The sequence below is a fragment of the Thunnus thynnus genome, chromosome 16 (genome assembly GCF_963924715.1).
Source record: "Thunnus thynnus chromosome 16, fThuThy2.1, whole genome shotgun sequence".
Classification (NCBI taxonomy): domain Eukaryota; kingdom Metazoa; phylum Chordata; class Actinopteri; order Scombriformes; family Scombridae; genus Thunnus; species Thunnus thynnus.
The window spans coordinates 22,453,206-22,476,506 of NC_089532.1; the positions used below are offsets into that span (position 1 = coordinate 22,453,206).

At 38.3% G+C, this 23,301-nt stretch overlaps 1 protein-coding gene across 1 annotated transcript in view; it reads right to left on the minus strand.

Annotated features, from left to right (window-relative positions):
- The window catches only part of lingo2b (leucine rich repeat and Ig domain containing 2b), a 32,539-nt gene extending 22,642 nt beyond the window's left edge, over positions 1-9,897 (minus strand). Inside the window, exon 1 of the mRNA XM_067614735.1 lies at positions 9,347-9,897. The gene's annotated coding sequence lies outside the window, so the exon portion shown is untranslated. The remainder of the gene's footprint in view (positions 1-9,346) is intronic.
- Positions 9,898-23,301: the final 13,404 nt, after the last annotated feature.

Here is a 23,301-nt window from a genome sequence, read left to right on the forward strand (position 1 = left end):
CCTGTTTGTGTCTGCACTCACTGTTTTTATTTGTGCTATTACTGAGCACTCCAGCAAAGCCATCCTGCATCCTGTCACAGAGGGGAATAAAGTCATATTGACCATCTTGGATTGAAACAATATCTGTTCTGAAATGCGAAACAGCAGGCAGGCTCGTTCCTTCTATCATACATGACAAGCAATCAGGAGCTGTTTTTATTACCACGCATACGTTGTCAGGAAATCAGTATGATTTGTGCTTGTCTATCACCTGGTGTCGTTTATTACACTGTGCTTGGGCCAGGAAGCCTAATATGAACATTATCTATTTATATAGCAGTTTTATCTCTCTAGAAATAAAAAATTTATGTTGCATGATAACCACCATGGTGTAGATGTTGCGTTATCCCCGCTTCAGAAGGCAATGAAACGCTTAAGCTTATTGCTTGTGATGTTTGCTTTATCTTTGTTGCAGCAGCAAACACATCAGAAGCCACCGCATCTAATAAAGCAATGCATGATGGAGGAAAACACAAAAGCAAAACAATCAGTATAAGCCTCGCACATAGGCAGTTATTGCACATTCCGATTCATTTTCCAAGTCGAAGAGGGAGAAATTTAGAATTCAAGGTGGCGGATGATCTTATTTTATTTAAGTCAAAACATCTCAATTAGGGCACGCTCCCATTCACCTACCACTCGCTTTCATTCTCCGTATCAGATTTGCTTTGTTTTACGCCGTGCTATTCGTGCACTTTAAATGACATTCCGAAATGCCTCCCTGTTGACTTTTGGCATCATTTCCACTCTGTTATCCAATTCTTTTATAACCTGTCCATGATTATTTCTTCCTTCTTTTGTTTAGTTTTATAAACCCCCTCAGGGCTTTCATTTCCATCATCTGCACGATGTGTAATCTATTTTCCTCTTATGCATTTCTATTATTTTTTACTGTATGTGTGACTAAAGTAAATTTGCAGAAGCAGAGATGGAGGGAGGCAGCAGGAGAGAGGTCGGGGAAGCTAATGATAGAATATGGGCCAGATGCAGACAGAACTCCTGGAGATGCAGGGTTGCGGGTCTCACTGTTAAAATAAATACCAAAACGGAAAGAGACGAGGGTGAGGGCAGGAGGGTCGGCAGGCGCTGTGACCTTCAATCTGGCTCTTGGCTTATGTCACATTTAATTCCTCTACTCAACTGTCTGTTTCCATGATAGTCACAGCAATGCATAAAACCAGGGTCCCATTAAGATATGTTACTTTCCTGATAATCTGGTGGGAGTTTAAAAAAAAAAGGTCTGTGGATTATCCAGAGTAATCCATGACATTGTTTCTGGAAAAATTCATTGATGTTATATTTTTCAAATGTCATTTTTCAATGCTGTGAGCGTCACAAATAAAATGTCATTCACCTCTATTGTATTGAGGTAGAGGCAGAGACAGATGGATCTCTCAAAAGAGAACTGACTCTTTAAGTTACTGATGTTATTATTGTATTTATAACTATAAGACAGTTACAGAGATACTACCATAAATTGATATTATCTTACTACAAGCAGCTGGTAAGTTTCGTGAATTAGCTACACAACCACCAGGACCAGACAATAGCAAAAAAAAGCACTAATTCAGCTTTTTTAGCTAACGTTTAATAAACTATTATCATGGACAAATTTGAGATATTGGATAAACTCAAAATAAATAAATAATAAAATAATAAATGTACTGCCTTAAAAAACACACCCGGCTCCTTTTACAGACTGTTCTTTTAAATAATCTAGAAATCGGCTTCTGAGGAACAACTCATGTCAACCCTCCTCTGGGAATGTGATAATGCCAGAGGAAGGGAAGCCCGCACTAACCTGAGAACTCCATTGTGCTGAAAGCCCTTTTCCCATTTTACTGGCATCTCTTACAGGAGTGTGTCCTCTAGAGACCTGCCTGTTGCTTCATTTTCTCATTTCTCAATGGGAAGGACGTCTGCTATTATGTGCTCTTGACATTGCTGAGAGCTGAGCATGTTTATATATAGCAGCAAGAGTGACAGGCACTTATAAACATTTTGACTTTAAGCACCTCAAAGGTGTTTTCAGTCAGTCGGCAGAGTTTCCTCTATCTGCTGGGTGCCGCGAGACAAAAACTGAGATGCAAAGGGTCTATGCTGACTTTCATTAAGGCAATGGATAACCTTATTAGTTATTAATGCAATGTGTAACTGCAGCAGGTCGAGACTGACATACCAGTATGAACACTGCCCACTTAAAGACACCACATGTGGCATTCTAATATCAAAAAAATGATGAATAAGGGAGACATTTTTGAGAAGAGGGATAACAATAGATCTCTAAATCACAGTAATCACAGTTCATTTAATACAAAAAACTGATGTTTTAAAATATTTATAAAAAAGAAGCAATGTAGCTCTTGCACTATTAGCAACATAGCATCCCATCTGTACATCATCTGGATCCATGTTCAGCTCTGTTCCTGCGTGTGTGTGTGTGTATGTGTGTGTGTGTGTGTATATAGGTTGACATATATGTTGACCAATACAGTCTATTGATTTTCTGATAAATGGGGCCGATACTGTAGGCTTTCATTAAGAATCAGCTTTTTACTGTTGTCTACGGTAATGGATATGACCCAGTTTGACTGATCACGCTTATGGAAAAAATTGATATGTGTTGCTTGTGGGAGGATCTTATTGATTTTAATACATTTCAGTTGGATTACATAACCATGAGTGTGGTGTTATTGTTATTGTTATGATTATCACTATGATTTTTATGATTATAATTATAGCAGTGGGTATGCTCATTATTGCAATTATTGCTGTGTTTATCATTATAGCTATGACTGCTTATCCTTGTAGTAATGGTTATGATTATTTTAAAGGCTTCAGCAGACTTCCTGTTTTAGAGTCATTTCCACACTGCAAATATTATTTCTTTGTTTTTCTAGGAAAGTCACATGACTCTCATTTCCGCCAGTGTCCTTCACATTCACACATTAATCGGTGACACTGAATACCTGCAAAAAAATAATGGCTGTTGGCAGCTTTGAGCCAGTTTTGGCATTCGGCGCTGAAAACCCCCCCATGTGGGTCGAGCCCTTGTGTGTATTTATATGTGAGAGAGAGAGCAAGAGAGTGTGTGCAGTAGGAGGTGCAACATACCTGAGCAAAAAATAGGCTCTTTTGAGTGCTGGAGCATAATTCTGCTCTTGTGAATTTCCCACGCACCACTGTTACATTTTAATCATGCACTGGAGACAGGGGAACCTTGAGTTTGTTGAAACTGACGCCTACAGAAACCTGCATCTGCAATGCTAATCACACTACAGCAAAGGGCCCCACAGACTAGCCTTGTCTTCCCTGTCAAACGAAAAATTCGTCTCCAGTAACAACCGAGCACTCCATAGCTTGCTGCATTGCTAATGTGTTGCGGGGCTACATCTGGAGAAAGCCTTCAATGTCCCATTACTTTAGCCAAATCTGTATTCAGAATAAGATCACGGAGATAAAGTGAGTCAGTGTAGTGGCTCCTGTACTGGTCGCATGGTATCATTTTTCTCCCATGATGATACATGTTGTTTCTATTTTTACTACTTTGTGATGTTACTTGTGTGTATTTACAGCACATCCTTGGTGCTGTTTTATCTTTCATCTTAATTTGGGCATCTGTGTATCCCATTATCTGACACCTCCTTTACAAAACAGCTAAGCTAATGTATTCACATATATTCAGATTTTTGCAAAATTATTCTTACTTTTTACTTTATTTAGCCGTCCAGTCATTTTTTAATTTGGGCAGAGCAATGATCAGAAACCTGAGCTGCACCCTGTTTTTGTGTCTATTTTGAGAATACTCAGAGAGCTCTTAACATCATCTAAAAAGCAGTGTCAGTTTAGGAGTGCTTTCATCTCTGCAATCCGTAGCACTTTATCACGTCTTTGTAATTCAGCATTTGGTGAACTTTTCTCTTGTATCCACTTGTTGCAGCCTTTGTTTAAGAAACCCCTGAGCTACATAAAAGTCCTCCTCCATACTGCACCTTATAGGTATAGTCATAGGGGCTGACATCTACGCATCCTGGATAGCTTTTATTTTTCACAAGGATTTAATCTTTTTAGGAAAAATTCTTAGAAGACGTCATAATTCAAAGAACTTCCTTTCAGATTTTACCACTGGGACCAAATCTTAGTTCTCAACAGCTTTGTAAATATGACTCTTGGTGTGTGATCACACAAGTTTTTGTGCAGAACATTCTTTTCAATGAAAGTGACATTTTTTTGTCTTCTGCTTTTGTGCTGATGTGTATTAGGAATTGTTCTGCTTTAGATGACTGCTTTGCTGCAAGTTAGAAAAAAACCTTCACCTCACAACTTTCTACTGTCATGTTAAATGAGAGGTGGGCTTTACAGTATTCTACACAAAGAACTGCAGGACTAAACCCAAATGAATGATACATACACAACACGCAGCAAAGCACAAAAATGCATTGTATATACATGTATCTGATTGTTGAAGTCTATGAAAAAGACATAGCTATAATCCACTGAAAACTCCTTTTGTCTCGCTTTTCTTTAAAGAGGACCTAGTAGGCTCATTTCCAGCTCTTTACTTTAATTCTGGGACTCCACTAGAGTATTTTTGCATGATTCACGGTTCAAAAAAATGCTTATTTATCTTATATTGGCCCTTTATGCTTATTATCCTTTATATTGGGGCAGCCATTGTGGCTCAGATGGTAGAGTGGGTCGTCCACTAATCAGAGGGTCGGTGGTTCAATCTCCAGCTCCTCCAGTCCTCATGCCGAAGTGTCCTTGGGCAAGACACTGAACCTCAAATTGCTCCCAATGGCCGTGCCACTGGTTTGTGAGTGTGTGTGTGAATGGGTGAGCAGTAGAAACATTGTGCATGTGAATGTTGGCATGTGTTGTCAAATGCTCTGAGTGGTCGGTAGACTAGAAAAGCGCTATGTAAATGCAGTCCATTTACCATTTATGCAGCCCCTCAGTTCAGCCTCTGTCTCTTAACAGGCAGTCTTAGCTCCTGTCTCTTTAAGGCCCCTTTCAATGAGCCCCCTCTGTTCTGATTGGCCAGCTTTCCAGAGGCCTGCTGAGGGGCAGCATGTATCAAAGTCATGTTAAGTTACTGCTGATGAAAACCCAATGTTTCCTGCTTTACTGCTAAAGCTTTTAAATGACTAAATAACAGGAGACTTTTATTGTGAAGATTTTACAGGAAATTAAACGTGTTCATCACTGAATTAGCAGAGCTTTGTTAGCAGCGCTAAAAATTTGTTGACAAAACAACATATGGAGATATTTGGAGCTATTTGTTCTACAGGTCAGTTAGAAATAATGCAGGGAGGAATAGTACAAGCAGAAACAGCCATAGCGATGATGATGTTTGATGAAGAGCTGCAGACGCCCAGCACATCTCTAAGAGGTAAACTACTTATTTTACTTTGCCCAGCACTAACAAATGAGCGCAGCAGACCAACACACACTGCAGCACTTGTGGGTGCACTGTGCGTGGAGCAGATGACCATATAAAGAAATCTATCATGAGTTGATGCTGGCTCAGGCTGAAAGTAGAAAAAAATCGAACGTTCAGAGCAGCCTGAAGCCAGTGCTTTTTGCTCACAGGGATTACTTCTATGTACGTTTACCTCATTATTTGACACTTTGGCCACATTTAATATGACAATCCAACATTGTAACATTATATATATGACTGAAAATGAGGAGAAGCATAATAGGTCCTCTTTAAAAAATAAACTGTTGTAGAGCTGCAATGAATCGATTAGTCGATTGACAGAAAATTAATTGCCCAATATTTTGATTATTGATTAATCATTTTTAGTCATTTTTGTTAAGAAAAAATGTCCAAATTCTCTGGTTCCACCTTCTCAAATGTGAATATTTTCCGGTTTCTTTAATATTTTATGACACTAAATGGAATATCTTTGGGATTTCGACTATTGGTCAGGACAAAAGAAGACATTTGAGGACTTCCGTACGATGCTTTGGGAAACAGTGAACATTTTTCACAATTTTTGGACAACAAATTATGTAAACGAGAAAATAATCAACACATTTATCAATAATGAAAAGAATCCTTGTAGAGCTCAACTGTTATTTTAACATGTCCTATAAATTACATTACAGCAGGACTGTTACTATCCTCCAAGTAGCCACTAGTTTGAATTCATTTCAGTACGCTGTTAAAATCAAATTGCAGACACTTGAAACACGCTCAACTTTCGTAATCCATGACTTGTGTTCGCCACCTTATCATATCACACAATAATACAGTCAACACATGTCATATAATGTTAACTTACAGTACAGTATGATGTTGGGAAGCTGCAACATCTCTAATAGGAGAGGTGATTACTAAACAGCATTCATTCATTAGTTATGTTGCAGAAAAATAAAACTCAGAAGATAATTATTAAGCAATTAAAGTTGTGTGTGTGAATTTGCTTGGTCCTTGCATTAATAATGGTGCTGTTCGGCAGCCAGCTGTTGTTGTTCTGTTCTTAAAATAATACATTTCTGAATACAAAAAATATACTCTCAATAAACAGACATGGTTGACTGACAGACAGCTGATTCATCTGTTACTGTAGTTACAGGTTGTTGCAGCAGCAGCACTTGAAGCCAGCAGACGACTTTGCTTAGTTGGCTTCAGCAAAACATCACTCTGGCACACTTTGCATCTTTCAGCCTTCCAAATCTCCATTTGTTTAATTTCACTCATACTGTATTCCCACCATATGAGAAAAGACAGAAAATACAAGCTCTCTAGACGACAATACTATATATGCCAATGAGATATCAGGTGTATTCGATGTATATCTGAATTTGTGTTTGTAATGGATCCTAATTTCTGCAGTGTAGTGAAGGGAGTAATGTATTCATGTCAAATATTTAGTGATCACACTTGTTGCTGTGACGTGTGACCTCTGCAACATTGCGGTTCACAAAAAACGCACAAGATATATTTCACATCGTCGGTTCATGAGCTTGTGTGTTCAAGCTTAGATTGATTCCTTTGCCTGAAATTGGATTTCTTTGATGTGTCAGACAATTTAGGGTGTTTACAGTTTGCTGTGGGTGTGTCGTATGAATGTAGCCAGATGGTGGTGAGCTGCTGCCTGTGGAATAGAAGTCCAAAGAATACCAATTAGGCAAATAAGTAGAAGTAAAACAGAGCTAAACTGTCAGTGGATAAAACCCAAACACTGGCGTTGCTTTTTTTTACATTGGCACCATCTGAGCGAAGAAAAAGTGCCAGGAAGATGCCAGCTGGTTTGTGTGCAGCCTCATCGATGGGATGTGAACTCATTAGTTTACTCATCTAGTTGAGGATATAGAGGTTAAGATTTTGGTTATGGTTAGTGTGAGCAACTAAAGAAGCATGACATTTGTTAAAAAGCAACCAAAGTCAATAGGAAATGATCATGATGTCTTCAAACGAGTTCAAACACACAAACACTTCCATGCACTTGATCTTAAATGTACAATCCTCCCATATGACGCACACATAGCCATGACAAGTGCTGCGAGTTACTTCCAAATGAACAGAGGAGGTGGCGTGTGGTAGGAGAGGAGTAGGAAGCCAGTGAAGAGAGTGCAACACAGGAAGGAGAAAACAAACAATAGGGAGGTGGAAGAGGGGGCATTCCCACCTTCCCCTCTTCTCTCCATTATCTCCTTCCCATCCCCCTCTCACCCTTAACGAGGGATAGTTTTCTCCTCGCCTCTCATCTCTCTCCTCCCCTCCGTTCCTCACCATCTCCAGGGACCAAACACACCCCTGACAGGTTGCCATGGAAACGCCTCACACACACTCTCTCCCTCTCTCTCTCTCTCGCAGACTCTTTCTCTCTCATACAGACTCTCTCTCTCACACACAGACACTCTCTCTCTCTCTCTCTGTCTCTCTGTCTTGCAGCGGTTAACGCCTGTATCCTCTCTCTCCTCCATTAGCATCCCTCTTGCTTGGAGACAGCAGGGGCGGCAGTTGTTGAAACCCTGAGGTACGGCAAAGTCTCCGCACCTGAATTCATTTGTCACAAGAAAACTTAGAGAAAAAAATACTTTTATATTCCAGATTTATGGGCGCAAGATGTCAGAATTTGGTCCAAGTGATAAATTGTTGGACACAGCTCACCAAACTATCTCATATAAGATGAAATATTGTTCCTGAACACCCCTTTTATTTTTAGATACCTATGGCTTACAAATGCATTTCTGCCAATATCCCTTGAGCTTTGCTCTCCATTATCAAGATAAGAACAACTAGATTAAATTTGCACACAATTACCGTGGACATGCCATGCTCAATTAATGCTCATGGAAGTCAGACAAGAGACAGTAGCTGAGTCCCTCAGCTGGAGCATAACTCATTTATAATTCAGTCCTATTTCTCATACTTAAGGTCAGGACAGAAGGTTTTTTGCAAGCACTCATCCGCATGAAAGGATATATAGACACTATATCACACCCCCGCAGGCTTTTAGAGATCCTGGTCCACTCTGGGGGGTACAAAAAAAAAGGACTGTGTTCCTCTACTGCAGGGCCACTTTGACTCACAGCAGAGCACCAACCGCCAACATCATACAGTGCATGTGTCATCCCCGCTGTGCAGCTCAGGGAGGGTTTTATCCACCTTGTGAAGTGTGTTGGTGTCATCGTGTCACCCAGTGTACATATACAATCTCTGTGCTGCAACAATCCTCACAGGAAACTACAGTACAGTCACATCCACAGGCGTCACATCATTCATTCACCCAGGCTGGATTTTACACCTTTTTTTTTTCTTTTAAATCTTAAAAATCTCATTTAATATCACTTAATTGGTTCTCTTTTCATCCCAGAATGCTTGGGGGGGAAAGTGTCGTCATCCACCCAAACTCACACAGTGAATTGCACCGCATTTTCCTCCCTCAACACCTACATCACTCCGAAACTGTGAGGCAGAGCTTTTTTCTTTTTTTTTTTTTTATCTCCATTCATCACCACAGACCCCATGGGGACCTCGTCAGGCCTCTTGTTTATTTATTTATTTATTTATTTATTTATTTATTCATTGAATTACTTGCCACCTCCCCAAAATTCCTCACACCCTTTGCCCAGAGAGGGACTACGCCTATTAGTCTGCTGATGAAACCAAGTGTCAATATCTTTTTTTTCCTGTGAGTTAACAGCCAGTTAATAGTGAGTCGTGCAGGGAAAGATTTTCATTCATCTTGGCAACAGATTGAAACCACAGGAGCACCAAATCCTCAACAAGAAAAAGCTGTAAGACTGTTAAAGAGATTCAGTGCTCAGTCTAAAGTATCATGAGTCTTACCTTTTACCTGCTCCTCCACATGCCAAAATCCACCTTCACGTTTTACATCACTGAGTGGGAGTCCGAGGCACACACTCTGACTAACACACACTCACACACTTGCACAGACTGTCAATGCAATCCTCTTTCTTGAGTTGGTCTCCTTCCACTCTGTCTTCCATGGAAAAAAAAACTACCTTCATAAAAATCCGTTTTTTCTTTTTATTTATTTATTTTTTTTATCTGGTTATCTCTCCGGTTACCCGGCAGCTCATCCTTCCTGACGGAGGCTCCAGGTTTAAGGAGGCATCGGCACCGCACTGGATGACGGCGGGTAGAGAGAGGCAGAGAGATAGAGAGGAGAGAGAGAGAGAGAGAGGCAGGGAGATGGAGAGGAGAGAGAGAGAGAGAGAGAGGGAGATGCGTCAAGCCAGCCGCAGCTATAGATGGGGCTGGGTTGACTTCGTCTTCAGAGTAAAAGCTTGAAACAAATGCAACAGTTCAATAATGAGTTATTTTTTGACATGGCTCCTTCTGCAAGTGTTGGAAAAACCTGCAGTATTGTGGTTGTATCTGAGGCTACCGTCCTGCTGCTGTGGTATGGAGGATCAAACCAGACGGAAAAATAATGACTGAACTGAAGAAGTGAATTGATTTATTAAGTGATCAAATACATTAAGAGACCAATAAAAATTATAAACAATGCGCAAAGACAAAATATTTATTTACACTCACTTTATTTTTATTTTCCTTCAGTAGAACTTATGTTCTGCAATATTTTCTCATGGGGTGTGGCCTATTTACTTTTTAAGTAATATGCTAATGTTTGCAAATGTTTAGCTTTGATTTTTTTAAAATTGATTAATTATGAGAGCATGAATTCTAAATCATTATTAGTTGTACCACAAAGCACACCACTGCTTCACAGGACAGATGAGTAGCTTATGATAAGGATTAGCTTATAAAATCAATGTTATATCTAATATGCAGCATATTTATTTATTTAGTTAAACTTCATTTAGCCGTGTAGTCTCATTGACATTGAGATTTCTTTTTCAAGAGAGGCACAAGAATAATTATGATCAGACAAACACGCAGTTCATATACAGACAATCACACAGTTCGTATACAGAAACAACAGGTGGACAGCCACAATCTAGTTTGAAAGCAAATTGCAGTTCATTTAAAGGTGCATATAATTTAACCTGTTTATATGAATCCAAACCAACGCCATCAACCCTTTTCATATCATGATCAAAAGCAGCCCAGTTATACAGAAAACTGCCTAATCTGAAGATGTAGGAATAAGCAAAAAGATAAATCCAGGACAACACAAGAGGGATTGCTTGACCTGCCCCATTTTGTGCACAGTGAAGATAAAATATAATATACAATCCAATTTTTAGATGTTGAAGTGAAATTTTATGAATCCACCGTCATGAGGAAAGTCTTGTTCAAAATAAAGTCTTCTGAGGGAAAATAAATTTAACAAGACAAAATGTGGAATTCATTTAAACATTTATGGCAAGATTTTCAGGAATAGACCCAAATGATAGATAGAAGATAGAAGGTAATAAGTGTAACCGGCAGAAGAAGTAGCTGCACTAAAGAGTTGGCAGACTATTGGGGAAAAAACTCTCTGATGAGCTCTGATCACATTATTTCTCATCTGTGCATTTTCAAGATAATTCTATTTATTTCTTTGTCTATTTCATTCTTTTATTAAATAATTTGGCATTAATTTATTTATTGTTCAGTTTATTTGATCATTGTATTTGACTATTCATTATTTCATTAAAAAATCAGGATTGGTCCTCCATACAGTTGGACATTTGACCAAGGTATTTAATCTAATATGAATTGTGAACTTACTGTATGTGAAATTGATGACCATCAGGCCTACATATTTAGTATCATTAGTATTTTTTTTATATGACAAAGTATGATCATTTTCATGCCAAAACATTCTCTCACTGTAATAGGACACAAAACTACAGTCAAGAGAGACAAGAAAAAAAAAGATAAAGAAAAGATAACAATGATGAACACTCATTCTTGTGTGTGTGTGCAGTCAGATCAAAATATCACATTAGCATTAGCTCAAAGGCTTTCTACAGACAACCAGTATTGATCAATTCCCCAATCATTATATCAGAGATGGGAAACACTGACACCCAGATAAACGTATCTGATTTCTAGAGAAAAGGTCAATATCAGGCTCACGTATCAGCCACAAACCCTGATCTAATCTTTCATGCTAGAAGCAGCATTTACTCCTTTATTCAGAGAGTGGAAATCCTGTCACCTTAGACCATCTGATGTGTGCAGATGAAGAATTAAATAATGTTTTTCAGTGTTTTTTCCACAAATCCATTTTTCCACAGATCTGAAAGCATATCTAATTTTAAAAAGCACTTGATATGTTTAATAAGTTTTTATTTTGAAAGTTTCCACAGGAAGTCCCATATTATATTCTTTCTGGCTTGCCATCAGGATGGTGGAAATCCAGTCTTCCAAGTTAATCAGTCTTCTATTACCAGTGAACAGCAGCTCACAGCATGGAGCAAAAAAGAGAGGAGTGCATGTGAGATCTTTTGTGTTTCTACCTCCACTTCCCCTTTTTTTTGTGTCTCTTCTTTCTTTGTCACTGTGCTCGCTGTGACTTAATCCGAGATCAGCTTTTATCCAGTTTTACCCTTTATCCTTGTTTCTCATGCACACCACACTTCCCCTTATCTTCCCCTTATTTGAATCTTCTGTGACATACTCTCCCCTGTAACTAAGTCACAAGGGACCCCCGACGTACATGTGGCATAATGAAGATATGAGGTGTGTGAGTGTTTTCTTACACATCTATCCTTATGAGGACCAAATTTCATCAGGAAGACAGTATAGTGTGAGAAAAATCCCAGGTTTGACATATATTCAGGGTTATTTTGTAGTATGGATGTAGTTTTTTATTGAATATTACATTTAGGATCAGGTTAAGATTAATGAGTTAAGGTAAGGAAGGAGTTATTTTTGCATATAGAGGTAATATTAAAACAAGGGTCCATAACAAACTACTCTAAAGGTGTGCACAGACAGAATGCAATGCAAATGTTAGAGTTGGCATGACATACACAGTCAATGGAAATTTGTGAGTGGGTGCGCCCAGGGTGGTGTGAAATGAGGTGAAGATGCATTTGCACAAGTTAAAAATGTTTAAACTTTTTAAAAATGTGTGCCTCTTATCCTGGGGCACTGAAACTCTCCCACACAGTTGGTGCATTGCTAGCTAGTTAAGCTAACGTTTGTTTAGTCAGTGTATTGGCTTGGATTGTTGCGAATAAACACAGCCTGCACAAACAGACCAGCAAAAACTTGGTGATAATAGAATATTTTTTATCTCAACACTTTTGTGATTAATGATGCCTTTTTCTTATGTTTACCAGCTAGAATTAGGTTTTCACTCAAAATTTGTACCAATTTTCAGCAATCATTCATACAGGGATCAATAATACCAGAGGCAGAAATGCCAATTTATTCACTGACAGTATCCTCAACAGACCAGAATGCAGTGAAGCCACAGGACAAGTTGGGTTATAGATGAATCTAAAACCTCTTTAATTGCTCATATGGTTCAAGAAATAGTTAGACATTTTGGAAATAAGCTTTTTTTTTTGCTTTCTTGCCAAGAGTTAGATGAGAAGATGAACACCACTTTCATGTTTGTCTATTTAATATGAAGCCAGGACATAGTTAGCTTCGATTAGCAAAAAAGCAGGATGAAACAGCTAGCCTTGCTCTTTAGCTAAGATAACAGAATCTGCCTACGAATGATGACAAGTTGTGGTTTTACAAGATGTAATGTGTTAATTAGTGAACTTCAGAGGTGCCTGTTAGCAGATTTTTGATCTTTCGACATGGCCAGGCTAGCTGTTTCTCCCAGCCTCAAGTCTTTACGGTAAACTAAGCTAATGGTCGCCTGGCTCTATATACCTATATGTAATAGACCGAGAGTGGTATCAATCTTTTCATCTAACTGTGAGCAAAAAAGCATGTTAAACTATTCCCTTAACATTACTGATGTTTACATGCATGTAAAACAATGCATGTTGCTTTGATGGTTAACAAAAGGCATTCTGAGGTAGAGAGGGCACCTTAAAGCAAAGTGAATATATTGAATTAATGGTATTTAACATTATAAGCGACATTGTTTCTTTACCTTCCAAGTGCAGGATTAGGGACCAAGTGTAGTCAATGGGAGGTCCTCACAAATATGGAAATACGATCTCTGTGTGTGTGTGTGTGTCTCGCTGTGGGGAGGATGGCAGGAATATTGATTCCACTGTCTTCATTAGCATGTACCTGTGGGGCTAACGTCTCTATGGGGTTCTGGCTAGACAACCTAACACTCCGTTTCTCTCCCTGTGGTGAAAGACGGGCATACCACTCCCCTCCTGTGCCGCCTGACACTTTGGACTGAGAGTGAGACCAAAATAGAAGCAGTAAAGACAGAACCGGAGACCAAAGAGGAACAGACACAGTTCTGGCATCTATGGCAACCATGCTGAGGAAGAAATGAACTATAACCTAAAATGTCTGTAGCTCTTTACACTTTTTATTGCTCCATAATTCATCACACTTCCAGCTCTCGTGATACTAACATCAAATGATTCCTCTCTCAGTTTGATGCATTGTCCTTGTTTCAGCATATTCTGTTGTAAAGCAACTTTAATTACATTAAGTTGTAAGGGCAGTATAAAAAAACTCAATTTGATGGATTGAAAATTACTGTTACACTTCAATTAAAAAGAAGGAAAAACATAATAATCACATTAAATGAGAGGAATTAATCCTCCCATTAGCTTATTTTCTTTTCAAGACAATCCTTTGAATCAACATGCAGAGCTTAAATGAGGGTTTGGGAATTTAAATAACAAAAAACTATTTATTCTCAAAAGCTTTGACAGCTTTGTCACAAACATGTTTCTCCCCCTAGAAACAACTCAATCCAAAATATCAATTAAAACAGCCTTTGCGTGTAGGCTAATAGGGTACATAAGAAGCCAATAATATTTTCTGTTATTTATGTTTGTATTTTTGTGGAAATTATATCTATGTTTGGATTTATGATGCCAGTTTCTCCGTGTGTTGAAATGTCTATTGGAGCCTGTGGTATTTTCATTAAATCTGTGTTGAACTGCCTGTATGTCTGAAATATCTGTCATGGTAACATACTGGATATAGATGAGGTGATTACTCCTCCTGCGGTACTAAAGATTTTTCCTTTTTTTTTTTTACCTACAATTGTAAGTGTTTTCCTCTCTAGTAGACATAAAATTCCTTGTTTCCTTTTTCAGATTGTTTTGGTGTGTGTTCTGTACGCAGAGGTGTGGACCCAGAAGCAAGACTGGTAGACAAGGCATACGAAGTTAAAAAAGCTCGATAATCAAGGTAGTAACAGACAGTCAATTAGCAGACAAAACCAAACAAGGAGCAGGCAGGCAAAAACTGGAAGCAGGCAGGATTCATGAACACACAGGCAGGTATAAGTGGAACAGAGGGCTGGAACGTCAAAGCTACAGAGCACAATGCATGATCTTGCAAATGCCTAGGGAAAGGAGCTGGTAAACTGTAAATACTGAGTGGCTAATGAGGGAATGAGAGACAGATGAGCAGGTGGGTGTGGGAATTGGGTGACAGGAGATGGCGGGAACACGCTGAGGGCAGCTGCTGGACAGGTGGAGAATGACAGGAGAGGTTAGTGACTGAGCCGTGAGAAATAATGGACAAAATTTTTTTGCCAATCCTATTTAGGATTACAATATCTAATACATCAAAAATAAAACAAGGCATCTTTAGGTAACACACAAGAAAAACACCACTTGTAACATATTCTTTCAAGCAACCCTGTGTGTCTAATTGGCAACAGCAAATACATTTTGCTACAAATGTTCAGATGTTTGTACTGAACGTGTCAGTTAAATGTTGACTGATTTGTTTTCCTACAATGTCCTCTCATAGCAACTAAAGCATGATTACCCATCCCCACCCATGATTAAGATCCCACAAGACTTAAAGGATATGGCAGGTGATTTTTTCTGTTTTTCTTATTGTCAATGCATTTCATGTGCAGAGCCAAACCAACAATGAATGCATCCTACTTACAAGTACTGTGTGTATATCCAAAGCCTAATATTTTATATTCATATGAGCCACACATTACACTGGGTGACATATTCCTTCACCCCAAAGTGTGGTTACGGTGGTTTATTTAGAAATGGATCCAAAGACTAATAACATCAATCACATTGTCAGTCTTAGGGGAATAGTTTGTAGTACGGCAGACATCACTTTGTGGGAACATGATTCTGTTTATGGAGATTTGCTAGCTTGTTGTACTACATATTGCAACCTTTTTACTTTGTATTGAGGTACTTTGAGAAATTTACCATGTAGCACAAAGTCAAGAGGTTACAATATCTATCAGCAACCAGTGAAGCTCTATAAACACAATCACATTCCCATGCAAGCTCTGCCTTACAAAGAACCACTCTCTGGAGAATGAAACAGTGATTCCTGGTATTATAATACTTATTATATACTTGTAAGTAGATCAATTCATTGTTGGTTTAGCTTTGCACATGATGTTGACACTAAGAAAAATATAGAAAATCGCCAGCCTTATCCTTTTAACATGATGAAGGGATTTTTTTCCTCATCTTTCTCCAAGGAGCCAGCTCCCTGTTTGTGTATCATCCATGTTTTCAAAATCTATTTCTGTTGTTATCTTACCAAACAAAATATTGTGTGGGTCAATGTGAAAAGGACAATAAAAATGTAAAAGCCCTTGTTAATGTTAGTTATTAACCTTGTGCACCAGGTGGAAAATCAGCCCCTCATTAAAACTACAAAGAAAACCAGCGAGGTTAAGTCCTGAGAAGTATGGAGCTAGATAGTTGATTCAGCAGAACATAATTAAGCAAATAAATATTGCTTTCATTTTTCTTTTACAAACCATTTTGCTAATGATGAGGTCGTTAATAGTTAAGTATTCTGGTCATGCCTGCACCATTTCAGACTGCAGCCAAAATGTAGAATGTTCTCCAGACTGATTGCAAATAACAACAGCGGCAAGGCTATAAAAATAAGTGACTTGCATCTTGAAATTTTGGATTGATAAACAGGAAATATTGTTCCTCTGTATTAATATTCAGAATGATTAAAACACTGAGTACATGCCATTTTCTTTTTTTAATGTAACTCAAAAGGTCAGATGAGGAGACTGTAAACTTAATTTGAGAGTGACAGCCCTTTCATAAACGAGGAGCGCACACTGCCAGATCTGGATGACAGTAATTATGCCTTATGAAGTAAAAGTCACTTTTGCAATAATCTAATATGTCCTGCATTAATACCAATCTGTTTGCTTCACCCACTCTCTTCAGCAGGCTCATTATTAAGAGGATGAGGCTGGGAAAAATATTTATCACTATGGCAAGAGCCATGAATTTAAAAACTAAACACAAAGAAAAACCCAAGATGCATTTGTCAGATTCCAAGTTAAACTAACTCATAGCATGCAGTATTGATGTTTATTGTGGACCAACTAAAGTAGAGTATTTGATCATTAAATTTAGACTATTTATTCACCCGAATACAGTAAGTTAAACGAAAGTGTGCAATGGAATGGAACAGTCAATGGAAGATATCAGCTCTTAAATACATGTGAAAAAAATATAATTACAGCTTAATAGCTAAATTAGTACTTCTGGTGTAACTTAAAAGTAAAGTAAGAGATTAATCTAATTTGAAACATCTAAGGGGCTAAGTGACAGACTGCAGGTCAGTCCCTCTTCTCAACACGACTTGCTTCCACCGTCCCAGAGCCTGGCGGTGACGAAGCCTCGAGTCACAATCATCTGGCTTAGATCATAAATGTCGCCTGTACTCACGCAGAAGTTGTGCAGAAAGGCAGAAACAACAGGGACAGAAGGCACACCATTTGGTCTCAACTTCAAGGCTGTGAAGAAAACGACTGTGCCATCTTGACTTCATCATGCCGAAGGTGCTCTGTGTCAAGTGAGCCCTAGCTGGGATGACGCTGGGTGTACATTAGTGGAATCACACTCCTTTGGTATTATCTATTATGTACTTGAGCACATCAGTGTTGTGGAAAGATGGGTATCCCACAAACAAATGTAGTAACATTTGGGATTGTTATATAAACCCCTATACCTTACACAGGCTTGTCTTGTGCTGGCTTATCTCTGGCTGATGCCTGAGCAGCCTCCTGGTGATCTTGTGTACTACAGTGGGGTTGCATAAGGCTGGAGATGTTAGGATGTGTGACAGCTCGCCTTTAAACAAACAGCAGCACCTCCAGCCGATGTGCTCAGTCTGCCACGGCTGTTGTTACTGTCCAGGGGTTGAGTCAGGTTGTGTATCGCCATGATCTGGGCAGTCAGAAATGTGCTTAAAGGTCAGGCTCCAAACTAAATACACAACACATGGCTGGTTCAGTCTAGTTTATTAGATTTTTTTTTTTCTTGGTAAAAAGTCCAATGTGATAGCTGAATGCTGTAGACTGAAGAAATTATTTTCATGGGTTTGCACTGGACTTAGTCTTTTTAAAGGAATTGTTTGACTCTTTGGAAAATAATGATGTGACTATATATCTGTACGCCAATTATGAAGGTAGAGTCAGCAGGTGGAAACAGGGGGGAACAGCTAGCCTGGCTCTGTCTAAAGGTAAAAAAAATAATAATCTGGCTATCAGCACGCCTAAAAGCTCACTAGTTAACACATTATACATCACATCTTTAATACATACAAAAACCAAGACTGCAAGCCACTGCACTCAGCCAAGAAATAGTGCCAGAATGTAACTCCCCATAAAAATATAACTATCATGTGTTAATTAGTGAGATTTAGAGGTGTTGATAGGATTTTTTTCTCCTTGCTAGCTATTTTCCTCTGCTTCCATTCTTTAGGCTGAGCTAAGCTAACTGTCTCCTGGCTCTGGCTTCAGACAAACAGAGTGGTATATATTTTGTCATCTAATTTTGTGTGTGTGTGTGTGTGTGTTTCCCAAAATGTCAAACTATTTGTGAGACACCATACATTTTGAATTTTTAATAAGATATAACATGTCATGCTAGCCTCTGCTTCCATTCTTTATGCTACGCTAGTTGTCTCCTGGCTCTAGCTCCTTATTTACAGTCCAGATATGAGTGGTATCTATTTTGTCATCTACAGTTTTTGCAAGAAAGTGAATAGCAGTACAGTATTTCCCAAAATGTCAAACTATTCCTGTAAGGGAGATGCTGAAACAATTCGGGTGTATGAAATGGTGAATTTCATGTGACCCACTATACAATGGAGAAAAAAAGCAAAAGCTTCATCCTTTAAGCTGGACATTGAACAAAGATAAAGAAGGAAACTCAAATTTCTGAAAATTTACACCACTACAACACACACACACACACACACACACACACACACACACACACGCAGAGAGCAGCAAAACCCGGTGACCCCCTGTAATAACAAGCGGATGTGCAACATGTGTAATGAAATTATTTTACCACCGATGCCTGGTAAATGAGGACATGGAGACTGTGATTAGAGGATGAGGAGTCAGACCACAGAGCAATAAACAAATCATTAATGGAACGACATGGGAGCAACTACACTGAGCTCAAAAAATATCGAGCATATCGTGATCATTTCATGATTACTGGCAAATTTAAAGCAAGTAAGTCGGGGTCACATCTTTTTTAACATTTTGTTTACATGTGAAATGTATTTACAGGGCAACAAGGACATGGCATGGAAATGAGCATGAAAAATAAAATAAACCTTATTTAGCCGTCTTTCCCTATTACAACACTGTATAACAGTGTTTATAATTACTTTAACTGTTCATTATCTTGAGTTACAGTCTGAATATTGTATCATTTCAGCAGCAGTCGTGTAACTAAAGCTAAATTCTGCACCATATACGTCTCAGAGGAGCAATTAAACAAAAAACAAAGCCAATTTATTGTGCACATTAAATCAACACAACCCAGTCCTTTATACAGTCTCGCACAAATGCACTTGTTTTGGAATTACTGAGAGATAACAACCATGAAAAAGTGACAACTGGCTCCGAGGTGGGCGTTGAATGGTTGGAGGCTGCACCAGTTGATGAATGCAAGCCAAGTGCACAAAGGCAGCGACTGACTGCAAAGTACTGGAGGCATTAAAAACAAGCAGCGATAAAATGTCATTGTAGTTACAGAAATGGAGCTAAATAAACTTATTGGAAAATAGTCAATCGAGAAACATTATCATAATCTTAATATCTGAATAAATTTGAAAGAAGAACATTTCTTTCAAATCAGACTGACTGACTGTTACTGATTATATTTTTTTTTCTCATCTTTTCCAGTAAAGGCAAAAAGAGCTCAGTAGAACATTACTATTGGGTTAAGGTTAGGGCTTCCCTCTTGGTACATCCATGAACTAGCAAAAGCATTCAATTGCATATTTGTACTTTATAGAAAACAAGTATTGTATCTTCAAAAAGAAGGCTATGTTTTGAAGGATATCTGTGCTTTTTCGATGAAAGCAGCAATAATGCTGTTGAAGTCTTTATAAGACCAGTAGTGGTTTAGAGGTTAGATAATCTGTGGAGGAGAACATATATCTCTTGAGCTGTGTTTGTGCCTGCAGATATCACATAATTTCATAATTTATTACTAACTAATATTAATATTTTACTGTTTAGCTCAGTAGTTTTGTCATAACTTTCTGTTTATTTTATCTTTGAATTGCTTCTCCCAAGGCTTCTTATATCTTTTAAGCCTACTGAGACATTAGCTATGTCCCAGTTCCATACTACATTCTAACTATACACAGTATTCACTATATGCTAATTATCATAGTATAATGTTTTTGCAGTCAAGACAAAAAAAAATCTGGGGCGGCGAGTTGCTTCTTTATTTCCTTTGTGCACTCGATTGTGGGACAAGACACTCACAAATCAAGCTTTTTTTTTTAATACTGACTTTTTGTCAATTTCCAGTGTTAACCCTCAAAGCGTTCATAGAATTCGTATTAGTGGAATTAGGGAACAGCTATTGTATGTGATAGTGAGCTGTAATAATAATTTTGTCTTGAAATATATACAGTATGTAGAGGAATAGGCAACCCGATTGTGAAGAACCTGAGCTTTAATTACAACGAGTGACACCCAGGAGATGTCCCTGATTAGTTAATTTTTCTTCTACTTTGCTAAATTAACAGCTTAAAGCTGCACTAATCAATATTTTATGTTAACAATGGATAAGATTACATTGTGTAATGTGAAAGGAGTTGCTCACAGTGACAAACTCACAAAGAATTATCACCAGACTGTAGTTACCACCAGTTTATCCTTTTTATCTCATTGTTTGGTTTTATGGTCCGTAACTTACGTGTTTTGATTTGGTCCAATTGCTGTCATCAACCCTGTTTCCAGCTACAGCAGGTAGCTGTTTTCAGCTAAATAAACTCTGTTAAAACCACTGTATCCTGCCTGCCCAGCAGAAAACAGCAGACAGACCAAGTTAGTGTTCAACTGGAGAACATAGTAGAGAATTTAGTGGCAAAACAAACATATTTCCCTCAGTTGGTGGGGACCAAAACAGCACTAAAAGGAGAGTGAATAACAATCACGACTCCAGAATTAATTAACGTTGCTCTGTGTCTGCATGATGTATAGGGAAATGATTGCTAAAATATTTACCATGACAACTTTATAAGGTGATAATATGTCAACATTTGTCCAATGTCTTCAGCTTGATTTGCTGCCCCCAAGAGGCCAGAAAAAATGACTTAATGCAGCTTTAAGTCTTTGGTTAGAATAAAAATCTGATGACCCTTAGTAGTCCTTGGCACATATTCTTGGCTTATTTATTTGTGTAATATGTAATTATGATTACGACTACTATAACCACTACAACTGTCATTACAGATCAACAAAGTAATGTTTATGTAGTCTCATTCACAATTAAGACTTGTGCTTGGGAACTGCAGTCATTCAACCAATAGCAGGAAGAACAGCCCTGCTGCTGTTTGTTACTCTGGCAGTAGATTTTGGGCGTGGCATAACGAAATGTTATGAAATTAAATGGTAGGAAAATATTCACCTCAGTGAATCGAGACAACAAATTAAATATGACTACTGAATCTCTCGAGCTTATTTGTCACAGATGAATGACACAGGGAGTGCACATGAGGCTATTATTACCAGGCAATTTAATACATAACTGCCAGTGCAAACACCATGAAACTTCACAAAAGGCTATGCTAATTATTTCTAGTTTGTGTGAACCCTGCCAGTTGTGACCTCACTATCCTTTGAAAGTTAGATGAATGCACAGATCAAATTAATGAGAAATTCTATCGATTGAATATCTTCAATCTGTTTCAAAAGTGCTCAAACTCATTGACTGACCCACTTGTTTTAGGAGAAATAAACTTTCAGGTTTCTTTTCCTCATTTCTTTTCAAAGCAGCGGTTTTCCATCCTGTGGATTTACAGCTCTGCTGATTTTTACTCCAGCCATCTAATGAGGGACTAACTGACACCTGTGTTGCCTGGTGAATGTAATTAACTGCAATTAACCACCTGGTAAGATAGATAACCAGTAGCACTCTGGGTCCTGAGGACAGGATTGAGAACCACTGTGTTAATTAACACAATACACACTAAATGTCAATTTGTCAATTAGTTAAGTAAAGAAGAAAAGGGCAAAGTGGTTTGTATCAATGATTAAATGAGAAAAAGTCAGATTCTTAACGTTACAAAATGACCAAGGAAGGCAGCTAGTGGGGAAAATAACAATGGCTGAAAGAAACAGTTTGATATTTTGGGACATCTTACTGAGAGTTAGATGAGAAGATTGATACCACTCTCATATTTTTTGTTTAAAAGATATGACTGGTGATTTTCTATGTTTTTCTTATTGTCAACAAATCTCATGTACAGAGCCAAACCAACAATTAATTGATCCTAGTATTGTGTGCATATCCAAAGCCTGATATATGTTATTCCTCTGTCCAAAAGCTATTAAAAGCATGTCAGTGCACCACAGCATTGCACTGGGTGACATGTTCCTTTGCTTCAAAGAGTATGGGTACAATAGTTTATTTAGAACAGCTCCAAAGACAAATGACAGCCATCATCTTTTCAGTCTCTGAAGAGTAGTTCAGTGTTAGGCAGACACCACTGCACGTTTCACTAGCTTGCTGTGCTACACAACCTCTTGACTTTGTATTGAAGTTCTTTGACAAATTTACAATGTAGCACAAAGTAAAGAGGTTATGATATGTAGCTCAACAAGCTAGAGAAGCACTGTATATTGAACTACAGTCCCACACATGCACAGTCGTGTCTGCCAGAACTACTCTCTGGCCACTGAAAATGTGATGCTGATGAAATGCTGTTATTAGTCTTTGAAGCCATTTCTAAACAAATGACCGAACCCGTACATAAGTTTGAAGGAACCATGTCATCCAGTGCAACAGTTTGGCTCAGTGACATGTTTTGAATAGTTTTTGGACAACACATGGCACAGAGGAATACAATATATCAGCCTTTGAATACACACAATACTTCGAATCAATACTTTGGATCAATTCATTGTTGATTTGGCTCTGCACATGAGACAATAAGAAAAATATAGAAAATTGCCAGCCAGTAATATAAAGCTACAAATGGCTAACTTAGCCTAGCACAAAGACTGGAAGCGGAGGAGGTCACTGTGCCTGGCCAAGAAATAGTCGGGTACATAATAATGATAATAATCATGTAGTTAAAGTTTTTGTATGGATTAAACAAATGAGATACAACAGAGGCTAGCTGTTTCCCCCTGCTTGCAGTCTTTGTGCTGATCTCACACCGTAGATTCATATGTAACAGAATGAGAGTTGTATCAATCTTTTCATGTAACTCTCAGCAAG